The 10,864-nt window shown below is 39.2% G+C and overlaps 1 pseudogene; it reads left to right on the top strand.

The window, feature by feature from the left end:
* The first annotated feature begins 2,850 nt into the window (after positions 1 to 2,850).
* Positions 2,851 to 7,328, top strand: LOC122363160 (annotated as a pseudogene).
* The last annotated feature ends 3,536 nt before the right edge of the window (positions 7,329 to 10,864 follow it).

Raw genomic sequence — 10,864 nt, 5'->3', positions numbered from 1 at the left:
GTTATTTTTCCTGGCCATGGAAGAATAGCTTTCCTACTCTGCAGTAATTTAGCATGTAGCCAGGGTCAACATTCAGTGACTTCAAATTGTGAGCAGCACTCAGAGACAATTGTGAATATAAGGGATTTAATCAACAAGCTATAAATAACCTACAACACAAAACACACACACACACACACACACACACACACACACATATATATATATATATATATATATATATATATATATATATATATATATATATATATATACTGATACAGGAAAGTAAGGAAGAAAGAGAGAGAGAGAAGTAACTACATCAATTAACTACAACCTAGTGAGAATCATCAAAGAATCAAAATTCACCTTAAAAGGGCTCAAACTTAAACACGCATCCAACTAGTTATAAAAGTTACTTGCATTTGTTTTTGTTGCTGCCAAAGAATCCTGATGTGGTAAACAAGAAGTTCTTGATGATTTCTCTAGGTGTGAGCTGGGGTTTTCCTCTGGTTCCTCTATAAGGTAGGAAAATCCACAGCGAGATGACAAAGGTATTTGAAGGTAACTACCAGAAGGTTGGTAGGAGTGTAGAGTATCCATCTCAAAGGAAGATTTTGAGCAATGAACAGTTGGTGTTAGGGACTTTTGATAGTTCCTGATACACCCACTGTTTGATTGGAATTGCCAATTAGAGGCATGGATATTGAGCAGGACAAAGTTACTTTGTTTGCTTTTATGTTCCATTGGCAACTTATTAGCAACTTTATTCCAAAACACAGTAAAACTGGAACAGTATACACAGTATAATGCACTTCATGATTCTATACGGTAAATCATCATTTGAGGGATAACAAGAGGATAATTTTGATACCAAGAAGGAACCCTCTAGAAGATATCAAACTAGAGATACACTCATAGACATGAATATAGACATTTAGGGTCTAACTAAAGCAAATAAGGAGTTGAAATTAGGATAATAAGGTAAAGGGACACACATACAACACAAACATATATGAGATATATTAATAACTGTTTAATCATGGCTTAAAATAAAGATAATGTCCTTATGCATGTGCGTGATGTGTATTGCAATCTTGTGGACAGACCACATCTCTGATGAATTCATTGGTGAATGGCACCAGGGTTTGTAACTCCTTATTGGAATGCTTTTGGAGCTTTGATGTAGAGACTAAAGAGCGAATCTACTTAGCCTCTCTGTGATAATGGGGGAACCATGGGCAATTTAACAGTAACAATTTAAGTTCAGGTCTGTAATTTATCAGCAAATGTTAAAAGGCGAAAAGAGTCCTTTAAGACAACGATCCAAACGAGCATCTAGATCTTAACCAGACGCTACAGCATTGCCATATGATTGTGCTATCGATCTTCTCCAAGGTGCTTCTCTGCCTCATGGAAGTCTTTTCTCTCTGTCTGCACCTGAGCTTGAGGCCATGGAGAAATAGTCTCTGGCAGCTGGTCTGATTCGTCCCTCTTGTTGTCCAGCAGGTGCTGGTTTCTTTTTGTGAAGAAGGATGACTATTTGTGCCCTTGTATTGACTGTCAGAGGCTGAATGACATCACTAATAAGAACCAGTACCCATGCCATGGATGTCTATGACCTTCGAGGTCTTGGGGGGTGCAAAGATCTTCACGAAATTGGATCTACGCAATGCTTATGATCTTGTCCAGATGAGGAAGAGGGACGAAAGGAAGACAGCGTTTAATACACCTATGGGGCACTTAGAATTTTTGGTAAAGCGTGTGCTTCAGCAATTGTCAATCAATTGTTTGTGAAAAGGGATAAGTGTATATTCCTTGCCCAGCCGTTTTTCGTTCTTAGGTTCCATCATCCACCTGATATTTGGCCGGACTCTGAACATCTGTTAATACTGAATAAATCTGTTTGAGTTGCATATCTGCATTTGATTCCTTTATCTCTGAGATACCTGACACCTTCAGTCGTGCCATAATAGTAAATTACTACTCCATCATGAAATAAATCAGTAATCTGATTTTGACTGAAATATTAAGAAATATATTTGTTAAGCATTTGTCACATGTGAGAAAAAGATTTGGCAGGGTGTATCAAAACACCTTTTATTCATGCATTTATAACTGCTTATAAATTATTTAAAATGCATTTGTAAATTAGTTACACTCTGTCAAACTACTAACAATTTTTCCCAGTCAAGTTTCAGGATTTTCATCTTAGTGTGGCTGCTCTGGCTGTTACTGGCAGATTTCTTATCCCAAACATCCTTCTAAATTTCCCAGAGGAACTGAGGCCACACTGTGGTGTTCAAATTTATAAAACACTTTATAAAAGTGAAAAATGAAAAATAAAATATCATAGCAATTGCTTAATTTGCTATAATTACCTCAGTTTACCCTGTAGGCTGAACAACGTATTCAATGGCACAGACACTCAAAATGGCTTTGAGGGCTGACAGTACAAAACAATTTTATCAGCATAAAAATAAAATAAAATATGCTTTAGTCATTACTAGTGGGTTACAATGATATATCATGCATTATGCATCATATCCATCAGATTAATTAACCTGTATACAGTAGTTCTTAGTAGTTTTTTTATGGATATGAAAATAGTGCGCTTTTATTTAAAATATCAGTTCTAAAAGCTGTTTTCTTCCCATTCTCCATGAGAATTACTCTCCTGTTGACAAAGGCTTTCAGCAATTATCCCCTAGTCACCTGTTTTCCTGTTGCATGTTCTTTTGCCTCAGGCATATTAAAGTCTACAAAAGTGGAGTTATTGTCCAACCCTTCTTTCTTTGCAGGAAAAGTGTGAGCTTGCATGTCTTCACTAAGTCTCTCTTTGTGTGTTTGTGTAAAATGATGGGATTTATTATGTGGTTGTGGGTGGTGGTATTTATTCTTGCAAAGATCAGGGTTTGTGGTGCAGGCCTCTCCTGCAGTCTGCAGGGCAAATCTGTTTCAGAAAGCCTGTATAAAGAGGGAGATGTTATAATTGGTGGTCTCTTTCCAGTTCATGTTGAAGCACTAGAGCCTGAACATGATTTCAGTTATATACAGCATGGTTCTCGCTGCCAGGGTGGGTATAATTTTTTTCTTTTTTTTTAGTAATTTATATTTACTAGTCTAATTTAATGCAGTGTAATTCTAATTGAATTTTGCAATGTATATTTTAATATAATATCAATTGGTCAAAAAAATACAATATTTAAACTTTAGATTTTTTGTTTGTTTGTTATTGTTTTCCATTAGTGTTGATCTTCGTTCATACCGCTGGCTCAAAACTATGATTTTCACAGTGGAGGAGATTAATCGGGACCCTGTCCTACTTCCCAATATTACTCTGGGATATCTGGTAGCTGACACCTGCCTAGCTGAGGGCACAACACTGAGTGCTGCTTTAGCTCTGGTAACAGGGCAGGAGAAGACAGTGTCGGGAGCAGAATGCATCGGGAATCCAATGGTGCCTGTCATTATCGGGTGATGCTCGTTCATCTGCTTCCCCATAGTGGTGGCTGACACTCTGGGAGTGTTTGACATCCCCATGGTAAAATTAAGTATTCTGTATTTTACGATGAGTTTCATACATATTTCTTAAATGATTTTTGAGCAACAATTTCAGCCATCAGACATTCATTCATTCAAATTTCAGTAAAATGTTTGTCTTTCTGTTTTGTCTGTACAGGTGAGTTATTTTTGCATCCTGTGCATGTCTCAGTGACAGTCGCAGATTTCACTCTTTCCTGCGCACTGTTCCCAGTGATGCTTTCCAGGCCAAGGCTATGGCCCGTCTGCTGCACCTGCTGGGCTGGACCTGGGTGGGGTGGTCGCAGGGGATGATGAATATGGTAAAAGTGGCTTGCAGCTGCTTTTGAAAGAGCTTGAAGGTACAGGGGTCTGTGTGGACTATGTGGAAGTTATTCCTAAATCACATTCCCAAATCAGGATCAGGAAGATTGTGGAGAGGATCCAGAGTTCCACAGCTCATGTGGTGGTGACCTTTGCCATTGGTCCAGATCTTGAAGTTGTGTTTAAAGAAATTGTGGTGCAGAATGTAACCAACAAGCAGTGGATAGCAACAGAGGCCTGGAGTACCTCTATACAGTATTCTGTCCCAGCGAGCATTCCTCTCCTGGCCGGTACAATCGGTTTTGCCCTGCGTCGGGCCGATATTCAGGGTCTTGGTGCTTTTCTGGCACAGCTGAACCCTGTGAAGCAGCCAAATGAACCATTTGTAAAAGATGTTTGGGAAGAAATATTTGGATGCTCGCTGCCACAGAACTGGCAACCTTCATCTAAAAATCCAAAGTGCACAGGCACAGAGAATGTGGAGAAACATGGTCGCATCTACACAGATGTTTCACAGCTGAGAGTCACTTACAATGTGTATAAGGCTGTTTATGCCATTGCCAATGCCATTCATAACATGATGGCCTGTCAGCCAGGTAGAGGGCCGTATGAAGATGGAGAATGTCCTGATGTGACCCGAATAAACCCCAGTCAGGTACAGTTGGCTGGGGAAACGATATTTTTAAATATTTTATTTTGTCTAGATGAATCACTTTTTAGATTAGAATTGCTACTTTTGATTGTGATATTATTAACTTTTACACACCCATACACACACACACATATGTAATGTTAATACATTAGTGTTTTATCATCTTTCCTTTCACAGCTTCTGTATTACTTAAATACAGTAAACTTCACAACACCAGTGGGTGAGCCAGTTTATTTTGAAGATAACGGTGAGCCATCTGCCTCTTATGACATTATGAACTGGCATGTAGATGAAAGCGGAGCAGTGAATTTCATCCAGGTTGGACAGTTCGATGCAGCCAAAGGACCGGGCCAGGAGCTGAGAATAAACCTTGAGAAAGTGGTTTGGGGAGGAGACTGGGCTGACCAGGTGAGTGACTTGATTTTTATTTATTTATTTTCTCTACAGCTGCCCCAAAAAACAGGATTTGGTTGCTTAATCCATACTGTAAGAATGTCAAATCAAATCAAGTAGCATTTATTTGTATAACATCAGCAAACAAAAGTTGCAAATAAACAAACAAATATCTATATTTTATTATCATATGTATTAATACCTACTTCTGTTACTCTGTAATTTCACAAAAATACAATAATGTAGTAATTTTTGTGTGTGTCCATTATCCTCTCACTTAGGGACATAATAAAATCCCTTTAGGGACAGGCTCTTGACAAAGGGGAGATATGCCATGAAAATTAGTCCATTAGTTACGTATCTGACTTGTATATGTGTGTGGAACGTATAACATTTTTTAAATGTAATTATTAGTAGTAGTAGTAGTAGGTTAGGTTAGTTTTTACCTTCATGTGCTGATAAATATTGTGTGCTGTTAGTCTGACAGACTTTTTTCTCAATCGTTCAGGTTCCTCTATCTGTGTGCAGTGCAAACTGTCTTCCAGGCACTAGAAAGGCTACACAAAAAGGAAAACCTGTCTGTTGTTTTGACTGTCTCCCTTGTGCAGCAGGGGAAATCAGCAATATGACAGGTATTAACAACCTCTGTACCAACATTAATTTAAACAAATCGATGAACTCCACTGTGGGTCATGATTCACAAACTAAAAACGTATGGTCTTTAAAATGTAAGACCGCATTTAGAATGTTCAATGTCTTCATTTGTATTATAATGTTCTTTAGACTCTACAGAGTGTATGAGATGTCCAGAGAGGTTCTGGTCAAACAGTGAAAGAACAAGGTGTATCCCAAAGGTTGTGGAGTTTCTGTCTTTGCAAGATACCATGGGAATTGTCCTGACAGTCTTATCGGTCACTGGGGCGACACTAACCTCGACTGTTCTGGCAGCCTTTTCCGTTATCGTGACTCACCCCTCGTGACGAGCCAACAACTCAGAGCTGAGCTTTCTGCTATTAGTATCGCTCACCCTCTGCTTCTTGTGTGCACTAGTTTTTATTGGCCGCCTCTGCACCGTGGAACTGCATGCTACGCCACACCTTGTTTGGAGTGAGCTTTGTGATCTGCATTGCCTGTGTCCTCAGTAAGACTGTAGTGGTTTTAGTGGCTTTTCGGGCCACTCTGCCTGGATCTAACTTGATGCAGTACTTTGGGCCCATCCAGCAGAGGGCAGGCATCTTCCTTTGCACGTTGGTTCAGGTTGTCATATGTTTTACTGTGGCTGCTGCTGGCTCCCTCTGCCTACAGAGAGTGCAGGTGGTGAGCTTGGTGCTCGAGTGATTCTGCAGTGCACGATGGGATCTGTTGTGGGATTTGTACTAGTACTGGGCTACATCGGTCTATTAGCAGTGGTCTGCTTCTTGCTGGCCTTCTTTGCTCGAAAGCTCCCAGACAATTTCAATGAGGCTAAATTCATTACTTTCAGCATGCTGATCTTCTGTGCTGTGTGGATCGCATTTGTGCCGGCGTATGTCAGCTCACCGGGGAAGTACACAGTAGCTGTGGAGATTTTTGCCATTTTGGCTTCCAGTTATGGACTGTTGCTGTGTATATTCACCCCAAAATGTTACATCATTCTGCTTAAACCTGAGAAAAATACAAAAAAGAACATGATGGCCAGATAAGTTTTAAACATCAAAGATGTAGATGTATGATACTATATTTCAAGAGTAATCTGCATATTATTACAATAACAACAACAGCAATGCACATTAACCAGTTTGAATATCTTAACGTAAATATGAGATGCTTTTGTATGTTTTATAATCTCCAAAAAAGTAAAGTCTCAAGAGCCCAAATAAAGCAAACACTGACCACCGTAACAGTGAACAGTCAAAAAATACGCTTTTCTCCTTGTTTGTTAACAACAGGTGTCTTCAGTTTTTGGGGGCCTAAAAACACAAGCTTTTTAACATGACACCTGCAGCATCTCCATGTAAACAACAAAAATGTGAATTTGTTAAATGTTTACATAAAGTCTATGGATATTACATTTTAGCAGGTTGTTTCTTGATCGCCAACTACTGGCTTGGCTTACATAACATAGTGTGTTTTTTTTTTTTTTACTTTCATAAATATTTTATTTACATTCATGCTATTTTACACATTTTAATGTGTTTCATTTGATTAATAATAATTAGTTATAATGTGTTAATGAATTCATTAATATTATTCCTTGTCATATTTTGAAACAATGTTATTAAGTAAATAACAGTGTGTGTGTTTTTGGAAATTCAGTCCCGAAGATGTGTACTAGCGCCCCCTACCATATAACAATGAAAACACAGATTCTAGGAGTACAAATATAGCTCAAGTATATTTAGACTTAATAAGTCAAGTATAAGTAACTTTAAGTATAATTCTGAGACATACATAAAAAGTAGACTAAAAGTATAATTTCCTATTTTAGTTTAAAAGAAGTACTAATAGAACACTTGAATAAACTTTTAAAAATCTTTTATAAATCTTTTCATAAGGGGATATTTAAATCTTAAGACTGAATGGACCACTTGAGAACATTATGAATAATCCTGAAGAATCAAGTTTAAGTAGATTTTAGATGTGTATTTTTGAATGGCTGTCCTGCAGAAAAGGCCATTGATTTTCAAGCTTCAGCCTCTGCAGTGAAGCTGTTGCAGTCATTGTCAAAATGGTCTGATACTTCAAACAATCGCTCAGATAGCTTTCTTCTTAAACTCCACAGGTCTATAAAAAGACACATTTAAACTTATTTAAAAGGATGGCATCCATGTCTCTAGGAACCTGTAGTGTTTTGTAAACTGTATTGTATCCATAAACCTTGTGGTAATAGTTCCCTATAGTTTTTGTGAGAGCTCTTTTGACTTGGGAATGAATAATGAATAAATATTAAATAATTGTAGTAATTATGAAGTAAAATTCATAATTGTGGTTGTATTACATAAATATCTTCAGAAACATGCATTAGTCATTAATGCTGTGTTGCAGTACTTCTTGCAGAAAGTGTCATGGCTGAATCCCAGATTGCTTTATAAATTATAATTTTAAGATGTTTTCAGGTAATAAATTACTTGTGTATATATACTTAGTTTGAATATGCAGTTTGTTAATAAAGATTTGCTCTAATGCTTTCAACATGTGAGCTCCAGACTCTTGGCTGTTGTTTTAAAGATCTCAATTAGTGAACAGGTGTTGTTTGTGGTTTAACATCAATGTCATTTGACCTGAATCTTGGCACTGGGGTACTTTTATCAATTATAACCTTGCTCTGATAGTACAGTGTAAGGTCTGAAAATTCAGCATAATTGTAAGTTTTTTTAACAGCACCTTTTATCAGAAGACTATTGAAAAAAAGAAGAGCAAAGCTTATTTTGCAGGCATTAAGAATCATTAGGAATTAAGAACTTCAACAATGGTGGCAGTGACCCAAGCAATTCGTAGTGCATTCTGGGTGTCACCAATCAAAACTTATCCATGATTCCAATGATGCATTGCGGCATGAATTAATTAGTTAATCTGTTTATCTGAATATGCCACCAAGTTGCTGAGATTCCTACTCTGACTCTTGAAGTCTGAGTAGGTCCCGACAGATTCCATTGCTTGATACACTTTTTGCAGACTTAACACCTCCACACGAGCAAAGCTGTCCCAGAACGTGCCCTGAGAGAGAGCGTTGCCGCGCTACATCGAGTGGGTGCTGGACAGTGGACAGTGACACCAGCCCCACTCCAGATCCAGAGCCCAGCCCACAACTTCCCCACGATGCGGAACCACAGCCGCGACTGCGCACAAAGTATGCCCACCCTCCTACCCTTTCCAGCCACCAGCCCTGTGCTCCTCCACAACCTGCTCCGCAGCTGCCGGCCGGCCCCATGGTGTCCGACAGTCATGGCTTATCCTCCGCCGGCCCCCCGCCTCTGGCTCCTTCACTAGTTTTTATATCAACTATGCATTCTGTTAGTTTCTCAGTTTGGTGTGTATCACCCAGCCATGAAGAAATATAGAGGTAAGTATCATCAGAATAGCAGTGAAAGCTAACACCATGTTTTCTGATGATATCTCCCAGAGGTAACATGTAAAAAGTGTTTAATTAAAAGTAATTAATGTAAATGTAAGTAATGGCCCTATTACTTAGCCTTGAGGCACTCCATATTTCACTTGTGAACGATATGACACCTCAACATTATAGGAAATACTCTCCTATAATAGAGAATGAGTGGAATTGTCAGGGGATGTATAGTGGTGCATCTGATGTAATACTGTAGCTGACGGCTGCATAGTTAAAATTTTATCTCTGAAAGTATCAATCTTGAAGTAAAGTAGTTCATAAAGTCATTACTGCTGTACTCTTGGGGGATGTAACTACCAGTTGACTCATTATTTTTCATTAATTGAGTCACTGCATTTAATAAATACCAGTGGTTGTTTGTTTTCTTCTAAAAGCGACTCAAAAATAATCAGATCTATAAGTTTTTAATGTTTTTGTGTGCGTCAAGATACTCTCCTGCCAGGCAATACAAAATACTTCTAGTTTTGTTTTTCTCTCACCTGCACTTAATTTTCTGGGCTGTTCTCTAGGATGTGAGTGATCTTATTATACCACAGAGTCAAATTGTTTAAAAGTGCTTGAAAAAAAGAGACTGCATAGTTTCTGTTATATATCCTCAAGTTTTTCTGCTGTATTGATGCACTAAGAATTTGAGATAAATCAGGAGATTACTTACAAAGCACTTTTTGTGGTGGAAGTGATGGTTCTACCATACTAGGTGCAGAGATTACGGTTGTAGCCATATAAATTTTTTTATAAAATAATAATATAGTATTTGTCACGTTCGTGGTTTCGCAAGCAAGGAAAAGGAGCACTTGAGAAGTAACATGAACTCAAAGCTGAAGACAATTAAACAATAAACACGTAGGGAAGGTAGGGCACAGAGCACATGGCACGAGACAAAAGCTCCTTTTGTAGATCCAGCAGCCCCAGGTGGATGATCAGCTCATCCTCAGCCGATGTGCAGTGGGCGGAGCTCCACTCCGCGCTCTCATTGCAGTCAGCTGTCTCCACCGTGGCGAACTCTCTGCTGCCGGCTCACGCACCTGGTCTGTCGCAGTCGGCTCTGGTCCGGTGGCGCCTCCACGGCTCTGTCGCTCTCTCGGCGATGGTTCCAGTGGTCCTGCCAGACCGTGACTGTGCCATCAGTGGCACAGGCTTGGGCTCACGACGCGGGAGATGATGGGCTGGGATTCTGATCTGGGTGGGCTGGTGCCATTGTCCTCCAGCGCAACAATCATTGACAATTTGCAGGACACCAGCACCCACTCGATGTAAGCGCGATGCTCTCTCGAGGGCCGTCTCCGGACAGCTTCACTCGTGGGGAGTTGTTGAGTCCTCGGAAATAAAGTGAGCAGAGGAAGCTGTCCGGGTAGTGCGAGTCGTTCATGAGGGCGAGGAAGTCCATCGTATAACCTCTCGAGAGAGAAGTTGGGGTCTTTATAGGGGAATCCATGACAAAAATAAAATAAAATAAATAAATAACCAAAAACAAAAGGGGAAATACGCCTGCTTTACTTTTAAGGTCCGATTGTACTGTCACGTTCATGGTTTCACGAAGCAAGGAAAAGGAGCACTCGAGAAGTAAAATGAACTCAAAACGGATTTAATTCTCTTACGGGCAAAAATAATAATCAATACAAAGGCAGGCAGGCAGACAGACAGGTAGGACATAAACCAAGCATGTAACCTCGACAATCAGACAAACTGAAGACAAACACACAGGACTTAAATATACAATGTAATTGACTAAACTAACGAGACACAGCTGAAGACAATTAAACAATAAACACAAAGGGAAGGTAGGGCACAGAGCACGTGGCACGAGACAAAAAAACAATAAACAAAGAGTCCAGAGGACGTGACAGTATTAGAGAACATAAACAGACATGGCAACTGAGAAATACATA

Source organism: Puntigrus tetrazona, chromosome 18 (genome assembly GCF_018831695.1).
Source record: "Puntigrus tetrazona isolate hp1 chromosome 18, ASM1883169v1, whole genome shotgun sequence".
NCBI lineage: Eukaryota > Metazoa > Chordata > Actinopteri > Cypriniformes > Cyprinidae > Puntigrus > Puntigrus tetrazona.
The sequence above is the reverse complement of the archived record's forward strand: the minus strand, read 5'-3'. Positions and strand labels throughout refer to the sequence as shown.